Source organism: Medicago sativa, chromosome 6 (genome assembly GCF_051527215.1).
Source record: "Medicago sativa cultivar Bolivia chromosome 6, Bolivia_mono, whole genome shotgun sequence".
Taxonomy (NCBI): Eukaryota; Viridiplantae; Streptophyta; class Magnoliopsida; order Fabales; family Fabaceae; genus Medicago; species Medicago sativa.
In genome coordinates, this window is record NC_140754.1 from 2768179 (window position 1) to 2789512 (window position 21334).

The following is a 21334-nucleotide window of genomic DNA, read 5'->3' on the forward strand; positions in this document are numbered from 1 at the left end:
ATGAAGGTTTCGGATTTTTGACTCTGCAGATTGGCTAACACTCATGTGTTTACCTATTTACAGATGTTTTTATAACTCGAACAAGTTCATAAAATAATTCATTCATAACACTTAAAATCTTTTTAAGCACTTTCTTATTCCTTGAATCTTCAAATAATGATACCAACGAATTTGATTACGTTAACCAAGAACAATAGTGAGAACAACAATGGTAGTGCCTGAACTGTCTCCCATTTTTTCTCTTGAAATTTCCGTTTACTATACTATCATCTTCTACTTTCCTTTTTTTCTTCCAATTTTTGACTTCACAAAATCATCATGACAAATGTCTTTTATTGGTTTTATGTAATCATTTCAGTGTTTAGTGTTTGGTGTTTTTGTGTACTCATTTGAATACTTTTTGTGCACTCTTATTGGTAGAGCATGCAATTTTTTGTTTAAGGATTTGATTTATTTTATTCATTGCCTCTTTCTTTCTTTGATTAGTAAAAGTGATGGTGGTGGTGGAAGGGTTTTAAATAGCGGTTGCGATAATGATCGCGGTTAAATATGGTTTTAAGTGAAGGGGTTCTGTCGCAAACTGTGACATTGAGGAGAATTGCGATCGAATGCTGCCGATGGACCCTAATCGCAGCGCGTTGTGGTTTTGGCAACATCATAAAATCTAATGCTGTGGTCAAATAGGGTTTTAAGGGATGCCATTCAGCCTGCCATGAACTATTCCTTCCATGAGAATGCCATTGAATCTGCCATGTTCAACCACTAACACATGTCGGTCACTGCGCATGCCTTCAATTCGAAGACAACAATAACATTGTAAAATTGGGATTTCAATAAGCTTTGTAAGAACCAGAAACAAAAGTTATTTGTGAAAAATATTGCTGCTATCTATGAGATTAATAAGACACTCAAATTAAAAAATGAATGACCATAAATATCTAACTGTGTGATAATGGTCACGAAAATATAGTTGGCAGCAAGTTGGTTTGCAAACTCTCCTTGGAATGTAAAGGTTTGGCAGCAAGTTGGTTTGTGGCACTATATTCAATATCGAAGTCACTGAATTGAGACTCAGTAAGTTCACTTTTCAGGTGCAGATAGCCCTGGATACAAACACATAATTGGATCACATGGTGTGTGTGTGTGTACACGACCAGTGACAGCGGCAACCATGGTGTGCGTAAATTAGGTCGAAGAAGCCACGAAAGATGGGATTATAGCAAGGAAGGAATGCATAGTGATATATAATGCATAATACATATTGCCTGGAAGATGCAATATAGCAACAAATAGATAGTCATAGTATATAATTACTTCTTGAATTTTTTTTCTTTTCACTATGCAAATGATTCCACATGCTTAGAAACTTTATATGAACTTCATGAAACAAACACATACAAAAATGTTTTCATATTTTTGTTTTCGCCAAAATCATCACAAAAATCCCGTAACAAAGGTCGCATCCAAGAATAACCAGCAAGAGAAGTTTAGTTTTTACAAACCTCAACAACTTTACAAGGGAAGAATGAGGATTTGTCTACATGTTTACAGATTGTTGAAAACTTAAAAAAACAAAGATCAATTCTATTCTAGGTTCACAAATTTAGACTTTGATAGTCACACCAAGAATTTCTTACATTAAAAATTCACAGAATTACATATCAAATATACTTGACCACCAAGAACCTTAATTGCTACTATTTCACAAAAATAAATGTTGATAGAATCTGCATAATCCAATACTCTACTGATATAACTTGCATAAATTAAGATGTGGAATTAGCCATTGAAGATAATAGCTTAGTAAAAGGGCCAAATTAAATTGGGATTAAGAGCAAACTGAAAACCAACAGTGACAAAAAAAGCTTATTTGCAACTTATAGTACAAAAGCTTTCTTACTTGGCCCTTTTAGGATAAACAACTTATAGCACAAAAGCTTGTATGTCTAATGGTACATAAGCTATTTCTATATCAAGATTTTAAAATAAACTTGTTTTTGTATATGTTATAAGCTGTTTTATAAGCTTAAATAAGTCAATAGATAAACTTATATAAGTCAATCCAAAATGACCCAAGTTTCTCTTCTTTCATGCCAATTACATATTCCAACATTTCAATCCACGATGCAGATCATTTTACTATTAAACCAGTTTGAGCAACTGGTATAAATATTTATGTTATTTAGCTTTTAAAATGACTTTGGATTAACTCAGCATAGTCTGTTGCAATATACCTACCAATTATTTCATCCATCTAAGAATTTTTTTAGTATCCAAAAACAAGCCCTTCTGGACAAGCGGATGTCTAGAAAGGTTTGGTGATAGAAACTAAAAAATCAAAGATGACTAAACGTGATTACTCCTAAAACAACAGAAAAGTGATATAAGTTCAGTATTTCTTCACCACAATTAGTCCATTTAATCATCTTCATCTATGAGTTTTTATTATCCAGAATTGTCACACCATTGTGAGTTGCTCACTGGTAAAAAAAATACTGGATAATAAGAAACACGCAGATAAAGGTGATGGACTTTCATAAACAAACAGAGAGAAGAAGTGAGTGATGAAAAGCAGGTCAGCGTGAGTATTTATTAGAGGAAGAGGAAGCACCGAGTTTTCTTGTATTTATCTCCATCGTTAGATTTGATGTAATCGACGGCCGAAATTCGTGATCCGTGCGTATTCCGTTACATAATAGTGAACGTTGATAATTATATTTCAACGGTTCGATTTTGTTATACTTCGGTTGTGCGGATCCTCATTTTCATTAGACTAAACCAACCAACTAATGAACTAAGGATATTTCTATGCAATGTGTCGCTTCCTCATTAAATCACAGCTATTTTTATTTTATTTTATTTTATCCAACAAAAAAAATCACAACTACATATATCTATTTTGTTTGTTAACTTTGTGATTTCATGCGAAAATGACCTAGTAAAATTTAGAGTTCGATCTAAAAATAGTAAATACTCAAAATAACAATTTATAAAAAAACACCGATATTGAAATCAGATAAAACAAAGTTATAGCCAAAGGGAATTACTGAATAACTTATTAGAATTGATATCACTTATATGTATGGTCCGATACTGAAGAACCCTATGGTCCGATACTGAAGAACCCTAGTTCGATACTTAATAGTAAGTCTTTTTTTTTTTAGGAAGTTAAAGTAGTCCACCTAAATTGACACTAGAAGGAATCGAACCTGAGACCTCGAGGAGGAGTACATTCCAGATCTCAAGTCAATACCACCGTGCCAACCCAAGTGGGTTTTTAATAGTAAGTTATTATCAAAAGATTTGTCAATGTGAACACATCTATTTGGATATTGAACACCTCAACCTTGCAATCTTTCTCTTAAACACATTTTAACCCTTTGTGGGACTTTCAAACTCCACAATTTTCTCCAATTTCTCTCCACCTTCAAATCACTATTATCAATGATATTCTTCATAATATGGTGATAGGATGACTTTTGACTATAATCACCATTCGAATTAAAGTTCCGCAATAATTGTTCTTGCCTACATCGTTAAAAGACATGTGCAATATGTTATCATCTTCTCTCGGTATAAATTAATACCGATCCAAATCCTCTTTCCAGGTATTATTCACTTGATCATGATCAAGAAATTCTGACACTCTCGCTTCTTCCATACCAATAAATATCGAATTGGTCACATGTCCACCGCCTTGGTCGTGCATTCAAGGATCCTTCTAGACGTAAATACTTGAATCATCACTCATACCCATCAAATTAGGCAATATTTGACCATTACATATGAAGCATGGATACCACTTCAAACAAAACTTCGGTTATGACCCAAAGTCGCATCAACAAAATCTCATCTTGAATAATATGTAGCTTTAAAGACTCTAGCAACTATAGTATATTGATTGGTGGACAATTTCCACCCCTGCTTGTTAAACCAAAAATGGATCGAAGAACAATGACATCTGATTTGAGTTTTATGATAAAAAATTATTTAAGAATAAGAATTATGCTAACAAGTGTCCAAAGGACACTCTTTAGCATTTTTCTAAGAATAATTGATACCTCTAATATTTGCCTCACATTCGGTATGCATATCCCAAGTTGCATCTCTTGCTTTAACAATTATCCGATTTAAAACCTAATTTAATTCCTTTTTAGTAATTAAAGGTGTTTAATTTTCTCATGGAGTAAATTTGTTACAGAGTTTTTCAAATGATTGAAATGGACCTTCATTGATTAAAAATTTGAACCTTATTTTTTGCCATGCTATATAATTTGAGTCAAATTTTAAAATGCATCTGTTATGTGTGTATGTATCTCTCTCCTTCTGTAGTCAAATCACATATTAGTGACATATATGGATATTTGGATATGGATTGAGAAGGGATTAAAGATTCAAAACTGTAGACACCACATTTTCGTGTATATATGCACATGGTGGAAGTGGATCCAAGACCAACAAACAAGAGCTTGTCAACACTGCTACTTTTTTGGTCCGTTGCCTTAGTTAGCAGGGGCATGGTGGAGTTCATGAATAGAAAATAAATTTAGGCATGCTTCATTGCTTAGTGGACCTCATTTAATGATATATATTTTGGTTGTTGTTGTATGCTTCATTGCTTCAAATTAAAGGAATTATTGTTTTATGGGTTATAAATAACTTTTTCCTCAAGTATGTTTGTGTGTCCTCAGCTAGAATTATTTTTTCTTCAATTTAATTCTAATTGGAACTTAGAATTTGGAGTTTGTTTCTGCTAGATTGAATACATTTACAAAATTAATTTATTCACAAATACAATTAATTACATCCACCCTCTCATCCTTGGATTCTTTTTTATTTATTTCTTCTCAATATTCTTGTGTCTCTTTTATCTTTGTTGGAACAGTGTTTGATTTTCACCTTATTTCCTTCTTTTATATAGAAGAATTGCTTTCTCTATTTTACAATCATTAATTGCTTGTCCTTTTTACCACTTGGTAGTGATGGTCCATACTTATGATGTAGGCAGTGTGCACTGTGGAGCATGTGTTGTGAGCCATTGTTTGCATAGAAAAGGAAATATGTACAGAGACATAGAAAAAGAGCCATAGACATGTAAAGAAGTGTTAAATCAATATATTTGAAAAATATTTTGTGATTTTTTCCGACAACAAATGATAATTTCATCCTCTAAAAAAACAAATAAATTTAAATCAATAGATATCTCTTATCCTATTGTTAATAAGTCCATATTGATAAAATCGCTTATATAAGATGTTTGGTAAGACAAGTTACCATAAATGGTTTGTAGAGTTTGAGACTTGGTTGGTTGATACTTGATACTAAACTTGATTGTTATCTAAGTCAAAGTTCACATTGGTTGCTCCATCCTTTCTTTCCAAATTTTCATTTAGCTAAACTTTTTTTTTAATCTTTTTTTGTGAGAAGAGCATTTGAATTCCACCTAACATGAACAAAACTCTTCTACCCTAGATTATCAACTATGACCATCAATATGAATGTTAGTAGTACCTACAATACCAATAATAATTTAATAACGAGTACGAGCTTATTATTAAATAATTAACTTTTTAAATTAAAAATTATATTTTTAAAAAAAAAAATATGAATGTTAGTACGTAGTACCTACAATACCAATAATAATTTAATAACGAGTACGAGCTTATTATTAACTTTTTAAATTAAAAATTATATTTTTTAGGAGTTTAAATCCGTTTCTTATAACTTTTAAAAAAAACAATGAGATTGTGTAAATAGTTTAAAAATTAGAATGGTAAAGACAAGCATTTGACTCACAAGAAAAACAATTAGGTTGTTAAAACTTTGAAGGAGGAACAGAACCCTAAATCATCCTTGTCTCTTGGAACTTCATGAATTTTTTAGTACATCCTAAAACCATGCAACTCTAGGCATATAGTTGTTGTCCAAAGGACACGATTTATGGATACTAAAAAACCAAAGATGACTAAATGTGATTACTCTCAAGAACAAAACCAAAAAAGTGATACGATCTAATTATTTCTTCATCACAAATAGCCCATTTAATTATCTTCGTCTATGAGTTTTTATTATCCAGAATGTCCACACTATTGTGAGTTGCGTGCTCACTAGTAAAAAATACTGGCTAACAAGAAACTCCTAGATGAAGGTGATGGACTTTCATAAACAAACATAGAGAAGAAGTGGGTGAAGAAAAGAAGGTCAGTGAAGGATTTTAGGGTTCAGATGAGTATTTATGAGAGGAAGAGGAAGAAGCACTGTGTTTTCTTGTTTGGATGTCCATCGTCAGATGTAACTTAATCGACGGCCGAAATTCGTGATCCGTGTGACTTTCTGCTAGATAATAATGAACGTTGATAATTATATTTCAACGGTTTGATTTTGTTTTACTTCGGTTGTGCGGATCCTCATTTCCTTTAGACTAAACCAACCAACTAAGGATATTTCTATGCAATGTGTGGCTTCCTCATTGGCTCCCAACTTTCTTTCTTTTTTTTTTTTTCAAAACTAATTTTTTTATCCAACAAAAAAATCTCAAATAAGTATATCTATTTTGTTTGTTAACTATCTGATTTAATGGGGAAATGACCTAGTAATTTGAAGTTTGATCTAGATAAAACATAAATTATTTATTTAAGAATTGAATTAAGTGTAGCTCAGTTGGTAGCTACCAGAGATAATTTGTGCAGGGGTCGGGGTTCGAACCCCGGATTCCCCACTTCTCCACACATAATGTGTGTGAATTTAGCCACTAACTAGGCTACTTGACCAAAAGAATTGAACTAATGTTCTTCCAAATAAATTATCACTAGAACTTTTACCCGTGGTACCGCCCGGGTCATAAAAAATGGAGAAGCTAATATATTGTGATATGATCCATTACATAGATAATAAAAGAATTAAGAACATACAATGGTTGTTCACACATTTTGGAAAATCTCTTTATACACTACATTTGAAGTGGTGTTAATACAGTCCTCATTGTCATCTGTTGATAATATTTTTAGGACATTATAAATGTAGTAGACAAAAGCAAACTTTTATAGTACAATCCCAACTTATAATTTTAATGTCATAATTTTAAATAGAACTATAAAAGCAGATTGTGCAATTGATTCAAAATATTTTTAGCGACATTGAGCAGCAATCCATAATTTTTTAACGAAAGAGATTTTTGCAAAAACACCACACAAATTATAAATTACTGAAACAAAGCAAATGTATTTTGATTCCTATCAGTTCTGTATGTAAGTTTAAAATATCTGTCATGATTCTATATTTATGTTATTTATATTGTGCACTTAGTTTTAATGATAAATTTCCTTGTAAATTATCATACGTCAACTATATCCTATTGTAAATCATCCTACCACTGCTTGTTATAATATTATGTTTAACTCCCAAAACAACTAACATAATTATGGCCGAATAAATTAAATTGATGGTAAGTTGAATAACTTATTATAAACTATATAAGAATAGAAGAACGAAAAAATTCAAAACAATTAGATATGACAGAAACAAATTTGCATAAATTGTAAATCCCTTCCTAGTAGTAAAATTTGTTGCTTGTTAAAATATTTGAGGGATGTAACAAAACGTAAAAATAACAAAACCTAAAAAAATTAGGGTTAGTATTAGGAGGAAAATATTAGGTTTAGTTGTTGCAGACTTAACAAAATTAATAAATAAGGATAAGAATATATTTGAGGGTTGTAACAAAATGTAAAAATAACAAAACCTAAAAAAATTAGGGTTAGTAGTAGGAGGGAAAATATTAGGTTTAGTTGCTGCAGACTTAACAAAACTAGATTGACGACCCGTGCGCCGCACGGGTCCTACCGACTAAAATAGTCACCAATGAATTACACTGTAATAAAAAAAATTGTAGTGAAATTTATCAAATGGTAAAAATTTATTAGACTATTGTTGTACTTTTTACAAAAATAAACTTTTCTAGTACCTTTGGGGATTATAAATGGTATCTGTCACAAACGGTTGATTCAACTTCTATCATTGTTAATGTATCGATTTTGTCTAGACTTTTATTTGTGTCTCACGCAACAATTGATTCATTCATTATGTAATACTAATCATAGGTTAGATTAAGATTAAATTAGAATAAAAATTTGAAGTACTAATAAAAGCAATCAGACTTTTTCACGTGATAATGCAAGGAAAATTACTCTTTTGCAATATATATATATATATATATATATATATATATATATATATATATATAGAACATTTTTTTAAAAGCAAAAAGTATAGAACATATCAATGAAATTTTTTAAAACAACTTTTATGGAAAAATTTCATCTGAAAATTGATTTTTATTTAAATATTATTTCTTCTATAAGCTTTACAAAAAAAAAAAATCAATTGTTATTGTCATGCAATATATTCCTCTATTGTTATTAAATACGAACATAGCGCATAAAAGCTGAAACTCGGACTCTTATATAGTCTCATTACAATCAACAAAATAAAATGACACCATTAAACACCCTATTATACCAATATATGACCCAAGAGCCACTTATATTACACATTAATTTATGAAAAGTGCTTCAAAAGTAACATTATACCAAATTAACATTATGATTATTTTACAATTGGACAATTTATAATAGTAACCAATTCAGATTTCCATTCCAGTACATACATGCTTATATCAATTCTATAAATTATTATACCAATATATGACCCAAGAGCCACTTATATTACACATTAATTTATGAAAAGTGCTTCAAAAGTAACATTATACCAAATTAACATTATGATTATTTTACAATTGGACAATTTATAATAGTAACCAATTCAGATTTCCATTCCAGTACATACATGCTTATATCAATTCTATAAATTAAAACTGATCGGTTACCTTAAGTTTGGATACCTTTGTTAATAGTTTGTTTGAGCAATCAAAACCTATTGCTTGCAAGTAAGTTTGGATAGTTAAATCAAACCTTATTACTTGATATCTTGAAAGCTTATTTAGTTTGGTATAGTGTAACATTTGTTAAATACCTTTAGACATAAATATTCAAATCAAACCAAATGAGATAGTAATAAAAGATATCTTGGAAAATTAAGACAAATGATATAAATTGTTTGGTATTAAAATAGAGTTCTAGCCTGCACCAACCTCCTGTTTTAATGATATATTTTCGCCCTTGAATTTCCCCCCTCCACGATCCATGGATAGAAGAATAGAGGGTTCATTTGTTTTGCAAGAATTTTTTTTTTTTTTGAGGAATTTTTTTGCAAGAATGAAAGCGTTTGGTATAACCATAATGTGTAATCCAGCCACTTGCCATCTGTCAATATAAGTATTTGTCTTTCTTCATGCGTTATTTATTACTATCTTGTCAATATTTTGATTTCGGTCTATATATTAAAAGCCATAGCCAATAAAAGAGCTAGTTTCTTTGTTTTTCTCAATCAGGGTTTGATTAATATTCCTAGCATATTTAGGAAAAGATAGAGAGCTTAGTTACAGTGAAACCTAAGAAGCTTAGTATTGAAAGAGGTGCTAATGAAGATGCATAATTTGCACCTTCACAAATCACAATTGCAATGTAATTATGAGATTGGTCTTATGGAGAATGTGTATTACTATGAACGTCAATTTGAAGGATTTTTTTTACCATGATTGCAAGGACGGCGTAACTTGCCCTTGTCTAAACTCTAAACTTTCTATCGGCTGATTTCCCTTTTGAGGCAGCCTGATTTTCCTTTTACATAGATGAAAATACCAAATACATTCGATCACTGTATTGGTGAAAACTTGATATATCATATGTTCAACGGGCAATATTACATTTAACTTAATCAACATGGCAATTCTTCACAGTTCGCCCAAATAATTATAGTGCCGTACTTTAAGGCCTTTTGTTCAGTCATAGGTGGCAAAAGAAAACTTGAACTACTTTTCTTATATCCATGCTTTATTTTCTGTTTAACTTATATTACAACATACTTGTTCTAAGCTATTGGAAATTGAATAGATGGAACTAAAGGGAATTGTGTAAAGGTGTTGACGAACCAATTAAACAAAAGAAGATGAATACATTAAAGGTCTGATTTTCTGATGTAAAACATAATGAATCAAACATTCAGCTAAAATGTGCTATTGAGATAGAAGTATAATCCTGCAAGAACTACAACTCCCACGGCAACTGCAATAGGAAGTGTTTTCCTGTTGAAATCAGCATAATAAATTATGTCAAAAACAGAAATAATTGGTGAGAGTCGACAAATTAAGCAATGCAAAAAGAAAATGACTATGGCTCACTAACCCAATTGCTTCATCTCTTTGGAGTTCAGCTTTTCTTACCTTTCTAACGCCTTTCTAACATCTGTTTCATTTGCTTTTTTGTTGACATCTGTTGCATAGGGCTCAAACCTTCGTTTAGGAGCACCACAAACTGCAAAACACCATTTTCAGACAATCATAATGCAATCTCAATGACCCCTATTTCTTTTGCTTCTTACAAAACGTCCCATTTTTCCTTTCTTATCAGTATAATATTAGACCTTAATAAACTTGGTAGAGAAAGAAATGAGAATCTTTATGATTGGTAGTGAAGCTCTGCTCTTAAGTTCTGAATTTGGTGGCACCATGATTTTATCGAAACTCTAAAATGTATTGCCTAAATTGTGGTAACAATTGTGATTCTGTCAAACTCACCATCAAATTCACTGAACCTAACATGCACTTAAGAATTTGAAATCACATTTTCAACTATAACCCAAGTAATCCATGACAGTTAATTCTGTTTCGTCAGCAGGCAATGAAGTCTGACAAAAAACCAAACCAAGACAGCTTCTGAAAGACATCTTCCACAAAACCAACTAAATATATATCTTACCAAATTGCCAAAAACCACATCAGAGGTTGTCAACTCCTTAACAATTGTGTGGTGAAACTTTGTGGGAAGAAAGAGAGTAGAAGCACCATTTGGACTGCTGGAGCAGTCGGAAGAACTTGCATACTCTTGCTGCAAAAGCCATAAAACGGAATAGAAACAGATTATAAACTTATAAAATGTCACTTACAATAGTAATGTCAAATTCCACGTGAAATGTTCTCAATTTCATCAAGTCATTAGGAACAACCTTGCTTACAACCCCACCAGCATTATTGTAACACATTAAAGATTAACAGTTCTATATAAATATTATCAATACACGTACAAACAGAAAGAAAGAAAATCAGCATACATTTCAAACTTATCGGTGCATCAATAGTTTCTTGATCCTTGGCAAATATGATAAAGTTATCCAAATCAGACATCTTACGTATTGGAATGGAAAGTAATGCATCATATGAGTTTGTTTAATACTGGCAAATTTGACTAACTCATGCAAATAAGCAAGTTTTAATATGCAGGTTACTTTGGAAACAAACATTGAACAAACAAAGTTGTGTTTAAAGGACCTGCAAACAAAAATCTGACACAAATATGTGGCAGATTAAAAGTGAAGTAGCTTGTTCACCCTCTACTCACACATTACACCAGCACAAAAACATCATCCCTATGGACCTTTTAACATCTTAAGCAAAACATATTAATTAGCTTTGTAACATCAGCAGAGCAGCCATGGCAGCCAATGCAGGGAATATACAACAACACATACAAATGGTAGATTAAAACAAAAAGATATGGCAGCCATGTCCGATATTTGTTTATGCTATTTTTACATACAAAATTAGTTACTAATCAAATTTGTCACAAAAGAGAAAGGAGAATCTGCCTTACGTGTTCAAACTCCGCTCATGAGCTGCATCCAATGTGATAAAAGAATAATCATTTTGCTTTTGATCAACTTAACTTTCTCGGATAAGAATACCATTTGTTAGGTACCTAATGGAAACGAATTGAATCGAATCAATGAACAATGATAACAACACAATTGAGAATTAGAGAATGATAACATGAAGCATGCTTTGACAAACATCCACTATTATTTTAGTCTGGCAATGAATAAAATATATCTTTCAATTAAAACTATAAATACACTACATTTAGACACATATGGATCTGTCAACTATATGCTACACTTTTCCAGTAGAAATAACCTATGCAATTTATCTATATATTTTAAAAACCTCCGTAGGTTGTGTTCATTATCCTTGTAGATGATTTGCCAATTGTTTCAATAACAAATTTGCATAAGATCAAAACAAATCACAGAGACAACAAAGTCGAAGAAGACATAAACCTAAAGGATATTAAATCACAAAGACAACAAAAGCGAAGAAGACATATTACCTTCAAAGTCTGAGAGTCCAGTGACATTTTTTTTTTATGTGAAAACACCTTTATGCCAACAGCCGCAAATCAAAATTTTCAGAAACTATAACTCCATTAGCTTCCATGACTAAGATCCAATCAAGAAGTTCTAGCCGATATTAAATCCCTTAAAAATGCAACCGAAATGCAATTAATTTATGACCAATCTAGCTGCAACATTTATAGAAATTAACAAAGAATTAGTATCCGAGACCAATTCATAAAATAAAATACCAATGACTCTGATCCACACAATATAAGATTCCAATGATAGTTACATCAAATAAACAATTTACGATCATAAAATTGTGGCCTGTCAAAACATTACTAACATTGCCCATAGCAAATTTCTCACAAAATTCGGCAGATACGACGTTCAAAAGAAGTAACAACACATAGATGCTATATAATAAACATTAAATTTTGGTTTATGCTTATGTCTCTATTTCATCATTTACATGATTTATAAGACAAAAACATTAAATCAAAACACAGAGTAACAAACATAAATGCTATATAAGTTGTCATTTAGAGTTTAGACCAAGTTACCTAATATAATAATCAAAAGTCTAACATTGATGATAAGTGGCAGAATATCAAATATATTACCTTTTCAACAACTTTTAAGCTTTTGGGAATCACTCCATGTGTCATATTTGAAGTTTACAAAGAGAGAACCTTAATAAACACCTACCTGTAAAATAAGAAATACGATAAAAATAGATGAGGACAATAAGATACCTTTAGAACTACAAAAAAGTAAGTACGATTTTCACTGGGCCTCACCATGAATGTCAAAATTCTGAAGGACAACTGCTCTTAGTTCATCGGGCTCCATCGGTGATACCATTTTCGGCCGCCAGAGAATTCTTTTTACTACTGTGCTCTTGTTCTTCTTCCATGATGTGCTGAAAAAAATAAAATAAGGTGAGATGGTGGAAAAAAATTGCAATAATTATTTTCAAATTGGCATCTGCGGCTATAAAACTAACTACATATCAACCAAGTGTAAACTAAATACTTGTAAAATGAAAAAACACCATTAAACTCGATATAGAGGGACATATAAAATCATCGATATCAGTGTAGAGTAATATCAACCTAGCATAAAACAATTAGTTGTAAAATGAAAAACACCAAAAAAAAAAAAGATAAAAACCTATGATATGATCATCTAAAAAAAACTGCAAAATAAGAAAACAAATTACAAATGAACCTCACCTGAAAAAGTATAGAAGCTTCAAACTTGACTTCCATATGGATGATTTCACATTTCACAACCTGTAAATAAGAGGAAAAACACAACAAATATTATAGTTCATACACAATCATTCAAACACTTTTACATACACCTTGTGGGTTGAAGAAATCAGCAACAGTGCATTTACAAAATATTGATTCATCGCATAAATACTACTGAAATTCAATAACCAGATAAGATGAAGAATTTTAACTGAAAAAACATTAGGTTAAACCTAAGCAATAATTTGATTGGAAAAACAAACGAAAATGAAGATGAGAGATGGAGAGAGAGGAACAAACTTTGAGTTGGAATATAAATAATTGATTGTCGGTGGCAGTGGATTCACCGGTAGTGAAGGGAGAGGATCGGTTGCATCAACGATGAATATGGTGTCGGAGCAGTCGAGTGAGTGAGAGAGAGATGCCTTCTAAACTGGATCAAAAAAGTGGAGAGGGATGTGAAACTCTGAGAAGAGTGTGAATCGCAGAATGAGAGAGAGGAGGAGGGGAAGGGTTTGAGTTATGATACGTTTGTTAGTATTCTGGCTAAAATTGTGGATCAGGTAGCATCTTTCATTTTTTTATTGGAATTAGTTATGTAAACAATTTTTTTTAAGTAATAAAAAATAGGAATATTAAGCAGAAAAAATAGTGGATAGTGGTTTGTTTTACGTATAGTTGTTAAGGAAAATAGGGCTATAGTTGTTTCGTAATTAAGCTTTAGGTCAGGGTTAAAACAGGAATTTTATTTGCTAGGGTTTAGGTAAAATTAGGGCGAAATTGTTTGCTTGGGACAACTTTTATATATAGAATAGATTAATAAATAAGGATATATTTGAGGGATGTAACAAAACCTAAAAATAACAAAACCTAAAAAAATTAGGGTTAGTATTAGGAGGGAAAATATTAGGTTTAGTTACTGCAGACTTAACAAAATTAATAAATAAGGATAAGGATGTAACAAAACGTAAAAATAACAAAGCCTAAAAAAATTAGGGTTAGTATTAGAAGGAAAATATTAGGTTTAGTTGTTGCAGACTTAACAAAATTAATAAATAAGGATAAGAATATATTTGAGGGATGTAACAAAATGTAAAAATAACAAAACCTAAAAAAATTAGGGTTAGTAGTAGGAGGGAAAATATTAGGTTTAGTTGTTGCAGACTTAACAAAATTAATAAATAAGGATATATTTGAGGGATGTAACAAAACATAAAAATAACAAAACCTAAAAAAATTAGGGTTAGTATTATGAGGGAAAATATCAAGTTTAGTTACTGCAGACTTAACAAAATTAATAAATAAGGATAAGGATGTAACAAAACGTAAAAATAACAAAACCTAAAAAAATTAGGGTTAGTATTAGGAGGGAAAATATTAGGTTTAGTTTCTGCAGACTTAACAAAATTAATAAATAAGGATAATGATATATTTGAAGGATGTAACAAAACGTAAAAATAACACAACCTAAAAAAATTAGGGTTAGTATTAGGAGGGAAAATATTAGGTTTAGTTGTTGCAGACTTAACAAAATTAATAAATAAGGATTTGATGAAATATATTGATCACTTGAGTACAATTAATTGTTTAGTAGATATATCTACTTTGATTTCATCCATCATACATTTTATTTGTCTTTTCCTATTAATTTTCTTATTTTATTTCAAAATGATTTTTCAATTTAATTTAATTATGTTAAATTAAAATTTAAGGTTATTTTGTTTTAATTTAATTTCTCATCAAAGTTCTCTTTATTATAATTTAGCATTGTAAGCACATGATGTATTTCCCTTTTGTAAATCTCGAATCAAAAAGTTTTTTAAAACAAGGGTATGACAATGTGCTTTGACTAGATGCGCAAAATTATTTGTTTGTCTTTGAATAAAACTTATCTTAATGTTTTATGTAGAATAAGCAAAACTTTACAATAATTTAGAATAACACCAAAATAGGAATTGGCACTGAATTTACTCCAGATACCGTTAAGCACTTGCTTACAATCAAGTTTAATAGACACTTGTAATAAACTCATGCTATCATCCAACCGATTGCCACCTTTAAGCTTAATGCATTTGCTTCCCGAGGTTGAGGTAACCTCTATACCAAGAAGTCTTGCTGCTATGAAGTCACCTTTATCGTTCCTCAAACACATCCCTATCCCATACAATCATTTCTCATGAAAAATTGACGCATCGATGTTGCACTTTAGCCACCCACCCACCACCCCCCCCCCCCCCCCCCCCCCCCCGGCCTTTGCCCGTAAATCATATCAACAATAATCCGATCCGAACATGAAGCTAAGACATCTTTCATTGGATCATATTATTCTAATCGACTGCATACATGCTTTAACTTGAACAAACTATCATGTGCTAGCTTTACCACCACACAAGTAGAGATCACAACATCATTTTAGAACCATCTATCCTATCAATTTTGCCATAAATAAAACTTCTTAGTACCACCTCGTTCCATGTTTTTTCAACTCTCGAACACCCAAAGAAAACATGTAATTTATTCTCAAAAGATCTGTCAGCGTAAACACATCTATTTGGACACTGAACACCTTGAGTTTGCAATCTATGTCTGGTCGGTAGACAGTCTATAATCGCCCTCCATAAACACACTTTAACTCTTTGTGGGACTTTTAAACTCCACAATTTTATCCAATTTCTCTGTACCATCATATTATTATTATCAATAATAATCTTCATAATATGGTTATAGGATGACTTAAGACTATAATCACAATTCGAAGTAAAGTTCTGCATCAATTGTTCTTGCCTACATCATCAAAAGACATGTACAATATATTATCAACTTCTCTCGGTATAAATTATACCGAACCAAATCCTCTTTCTAGTTATTATTCACTTTATCAATAAAATTTGATACTCTTACTTCATCCATACCAATAATCATCGGATTGGTCACATGTCCACCGTCTTGGTCATGCATTCAAGGATCCTTCTAGATGCAAATACTTGAATCATCATCTCCTACCCCGTCAAATTAGGCACTATTTGACCACTACTTATGAAACATGAATACTACACCAAACAAAACTTAGACTATGACCCAAAGTCGCATCAACAATCCTGAATGTTGTTGTATGCTTCATTGCTTAGAATAATTGGTCAACAGGACACTTCAAATTAAAGGAGTTATTGTTTTATGGGTTGAATGATTTTTTTCCTCAAGTATGTTTGTGTGTTTTCAAGTAGAAATATTTTTTCTTTAATTTATAAATTCCTCAAATATGGGTCCTAACTTTTGCACTTGCGAAATACGCTATCAGACACAAAGACCACAAAATTGTCTCATAACAATAACTTCAGACACCTTGTCTTATATTTTTTCTTAATGAAACTAAATGCAAAACATTTTCATTGACAATTTGACATGCATCGGTTTTATTTTCTAGGAGAATGCTAACCATTGCCCTTGGGGCATTGGATAAAGGGATAAAAATAGAAATATAACATTGGAAAATGGTGAAAAGTGATAAATTTAACTTTTTAAAAGTCAAAATATTTTGTTGAAACTAATGCAAACACTACTTATGACTTCCTTAACCATTGCCCTCAATGCTTAGCAAGACCCTATTTTCTAGGAGTATTATAAATAAACTAATCTTGAGGATGAATTACAACCCTCCATGTCCTCAACCAAAAAATGTCATTGGATTGAATCCTCATTATGATGAGGCCAGCCTTAACAATGCTTCTCCTCATTATGCCAATGACATTAAAGGTCTCCAAATAAGCAAAGATGGACAATAAATTTCTACCAAACTACTCACCAATACTTTTGTCATAAATGTTGGAGACATTTTTGAGGTATTTGATAGAATGCTATTCATATATCCTCATTATTTTACCCTTTTAATTGTTCATATGAGTTTCTAAGAATCAAAATCAAAATCAAATGATATGCATGAACAAATTTTATATTGAATTAATAAAATTACCGCCACTTGCAGCCAGGGGCGGATCTAAGATTGAATTGTTAGTGGGGCTAATTTTTTTTTGAAGGAAGTAAGACTACATTTTTTGGAGAAATAAATATTAATAGATAATGCACAACGTAAGTTACAAAATCTTATCTTAGAACTCGTGCGCGCGCACGCGCACACATTCACGCACACGCACGCGCGCACCATACATACATACATACATACATACATACATACATACATACATACATACATACATACATACATATACATACATACATACATATATATATATATATATATATATATATATATCAAAGTTGCAAAAAAAAAAACATTGCAAGCATTAAAGCTTATTGGAAGATAATCAAGTCAATTTGTTTGGAGTTCACAAGTTCGACTCTCACTAAGTTTATTTTTACAAGTAAATTTATTTTTTTATGTTGTTTATATTATCATGAAAAAATTATCAAAAAAACGCAAAAGTTAAAAGTTGAACCGACAACAACCAAACACAAACAGAAACACAAATGTCGCGCCACTAGACCAAAGAATAATGTCACATTATGTTTCGAAATAGAACATATATATTATATAATTATACTCTATATATTTAAAAAAAAATTATGCTCTGTATATAAAAAATAAAATAAAAAATAAAAAATGAATGGGCTGGGCTGGTGTGGCAATAGCCACACTCAGCCTCACACAGATCCGCCCTTGCTTGCAGCACCTAGTGGCCAAGGCCACTAGGTTAAAATTTTAAGTTTGTTTGACATCTTGATAGGTGGAAACACTTTTCCTCTTATTCAAACTCGAAATTTACAGTTGTGTTTGTGAGTTTTAAATTGTGCTTGTTTCACAAACTAATTTTTAGCCTCTACTTTTTTTTGTTTGAAGGAAGCCTCTAATTCATTGTTTGATTTATTTTTTGTAATATGTACAGAGAATTTGAGATTGATACCACTAAACTTGATTGTTATCTAAGTCAAAGTTCACATTGGTTGCTCCATCCTATCTTTCCAAATTTTCATTTCTCTAAACTTTTTTTTTTTATATCTTTTTGATCATGGTAAAAAGTTTATTAAAAACAAAGCAAATAGAAATCGAAAATTAGCATGATACTCAAGATGGTATAATATGGCTATGCATAACCTTTCAACGTTGACAATTTGTGAGAAGAGCATTTGAATTCCACCTAACATGAACAAAACTCTTCTACCCTAGATTATCATCTATGACCATCAATGTGAATGTTGTAGTACTGCCCTACAATACCAATAATAATTTAATAACTAGTATGAGCTTATTATTAAATAATTAACTTTTTAAATTAAAATTAATCTTTTGAACAGTAGGGCTAAACTAATGTATATTTATTTACTCTATGAGCATTAGCAATCATCCAATTAAGAGTTTCTGACAATTTCAATAATCCTTATAGCCAAGAGAAATATATATACTCGCATTGTCGCATGGATTAAATCCCTCTAAATCATTTAATCAAATCAGTTTTGGCTATCGGTTTAAATAGTCATGTTATTTGAAAGAAAAAAAAATTGAAACCCTAAAAGATTCAAGACATGGTCAGAGATATCATCCAATTATACAGATAGATAGATAGATAAATCTTAATAATGAACATAAAAAGTCAATTATATATTTATTTTTTTATTTTCAGTTGAACTCAAATACATGCACTACATACCCCCTATTTGTTAAATCTTTATTATAATTAAATTACCGAGTTGAGATTGAAACAATCCTTGTGGATACGAAAGAATCTTGGCAACATGCTTTCAATGTGGAAAATCCGGTCACATGAGAAATGAATGTCCTAAGCTTATGAAGAATAAGGGAGAATCTCAAGTAAAACCCATTTTGAAAGCAAAGAAAGAAGGACATCAATTCATATGAACTACTAGTGTAAATAATTTTACTTAACATTTCCATCAAATGTCACCAGTTAGATATTTTGCGTTAGTATATTTCTTTATTAGAAAATGATATTTGTGTTCTTTTTAACTTGACATTTAAACAAAAACATTTGCAAACAAGTGGATTATATTAGAAATTACACATGAAGAACCAAGTGATTGAACTCAGGTGGTTAATGAGGTGCACCAAACGACGGATCGTTTGGGAGAATCCTAGTTCGATTCTTGGATGAAACAATTCTTTACCAGACATTGCTTACCTTCCGAAATAACTCCGTATTACTATGGTCTCTTTCCCCTAGGAATTGCGAGTTTTTTTTTTAAATAAGGAATCAGTACTCCATCTATAAGTACCTCTTTGATTAATAAAAAAAATTCTCCTTATCCCAAATTAAAAAAATAAAGTGGATTAAGAAACTTGTATACATTTATAATCATGTAATCCATCTATAAGTAGAAGTGCGTGTGCATAATATTTTAGAATTGCTCTATGCTTTTAATTTGGATCTGAACACTCTTTTTTTTTCTTTTTTTCTTTTTACCAAATGGACATGAACACTCCTACGAACTAGAAGAAAATAAGAATGCATGTATCCCCCATGATACACAACTCTTTTTTATCATGTCATCATAACATAAACTATGTTCGAAAAGTAAATAAATTCAAAAAGATAAGAGAAACTGTTAATTAATAACTTATATTTTATTTCACATCATGTATAATATTAGACTATACATTGCCTAAGTACGCAATTCAGGTGCTAATAAATTGTTGGCAATGTTGGTTGATTTTGGGGGATCACAATCACACAGATATTGCTTACAAGTGCAACCATGATAATTTGGAAATTGTTGTTTACAGTCTTCGTCATTTTCACATAAGCGCTTAATGGGTTCGTTTGCCTCCGATTTCTTGCACATATCTACATACACAAATATCACAATATCATAATGATATTTAACGTAAAAATAGTCGATCATAAAATAACATGTTTTGTTAAATAAGATGTATGTATTAAGATAACATTTAGAAGAGATTATTTGTAAAGCATGATATATGACCTGATGCAATGATAACAAAAATCAATAAGATTGCAAATTTGGTAGCAGATGTTTTTCGGGTATCCATTTTCACAATGGGAGAAAACTTTAAGGTTTGACCTTTTGTAAACTAGAGATGGAAACATGCTTTATTTATAATAATTTCTATATAGTGATAATTTAATAATTTAAACATATTTTTATTATAAATCCTTTGACTATAATAAATATATCTTAAATTTATATTTTGACTATAATAAATATAGTCAAAATTTTACAAACATATTTTGACTAGAATAAATATATTTTGACTATATAGTCAATAATTATACTCCCTCCGATTCTATTTACAAGAGAAAGTTGACTTTTTAGATACATTGAATAATGTATGTATCTAGTCAAGAAACTAAATCAAATACATAAATTATTTAATGTATCTAAAAAATAAATTGTCTCTTGTAAATAGGACCGGAGGGAGTATAAATAAAGCATATTGACTATAATAAATATAATTTGTAAATAGGACTGGAGGAAGTATAAATAAAGCATATTGACTATAATAAATATAATAAAAAGTAGTTTGACTATATATTTTGACTATAATAAATATATTTTGACTATAATTGTATCTAAAAACATCAATTGTTTCTTGTAAATAGGACCGGAGGGAGTATATTTTGTCTATAATAAATTCTCCCGATGTTCCTTATTATAAGAAACAATCGACTTTTTAAGTACATTATGTAAATGATGTATCTAGTCTATATTTATAACAAGATACATCAATTACTCAATGAACATAAAAAGTCAATTGTCTCTTAAACCTTAAACAACTCTTTTAAAACATATCTTTTTAGTTG

At 30.8% G+C, this 21334-nt stretch overlaps 2 long non-coding RNA genes across 3 annotated transcripts; both read right to left on the minus strand.

Moving 5' to 3' along the window:
• Positions 1-9892: 9892 nt before the first annotated feature.
• On the minus strand, positions 9893-14048 carry LOC146912033 (uncharacterized). 2 transcript variants are annotated; one of them, XR_015015271.1, is made up of 9 exons: positions 13842-14048; positions 13521-13580; positions 13086-13207; positions 12909-12993; positions 12279-12470; positions 11766-11870; positions 10875-11003; positions 10302-10430; positions 9893-10201 (listed from the first exon to the last, which is right to left on the minus strand). It is a non-coding gene; the product is annotated as an uncharacterized LOC146912033 (long non-coding RNA). The 2 variants fall into 2 exon arrangements; XR_015015272.1 differs by having other exon boundaries at positions 10340-10430; positions 13842-14047.
• Positions 14049-20105: 6057 nt separating this feature from the next.
• LOC146912034 (uncharacterized) lies at positions 20106-20610 on the minus strand. Its single transcript, XR_015015428.1, has 2 exons — positions 20496-20610; positions 20106-20356 (listed from the first exon to the last, which is right to left on the minus strand). It is a non-coding gene; the product is annotated as an uncharacterized LOC146912034 (long non-coding RNA).
• Positions 20611-21334: the final 724 nt, after the last annotated feature.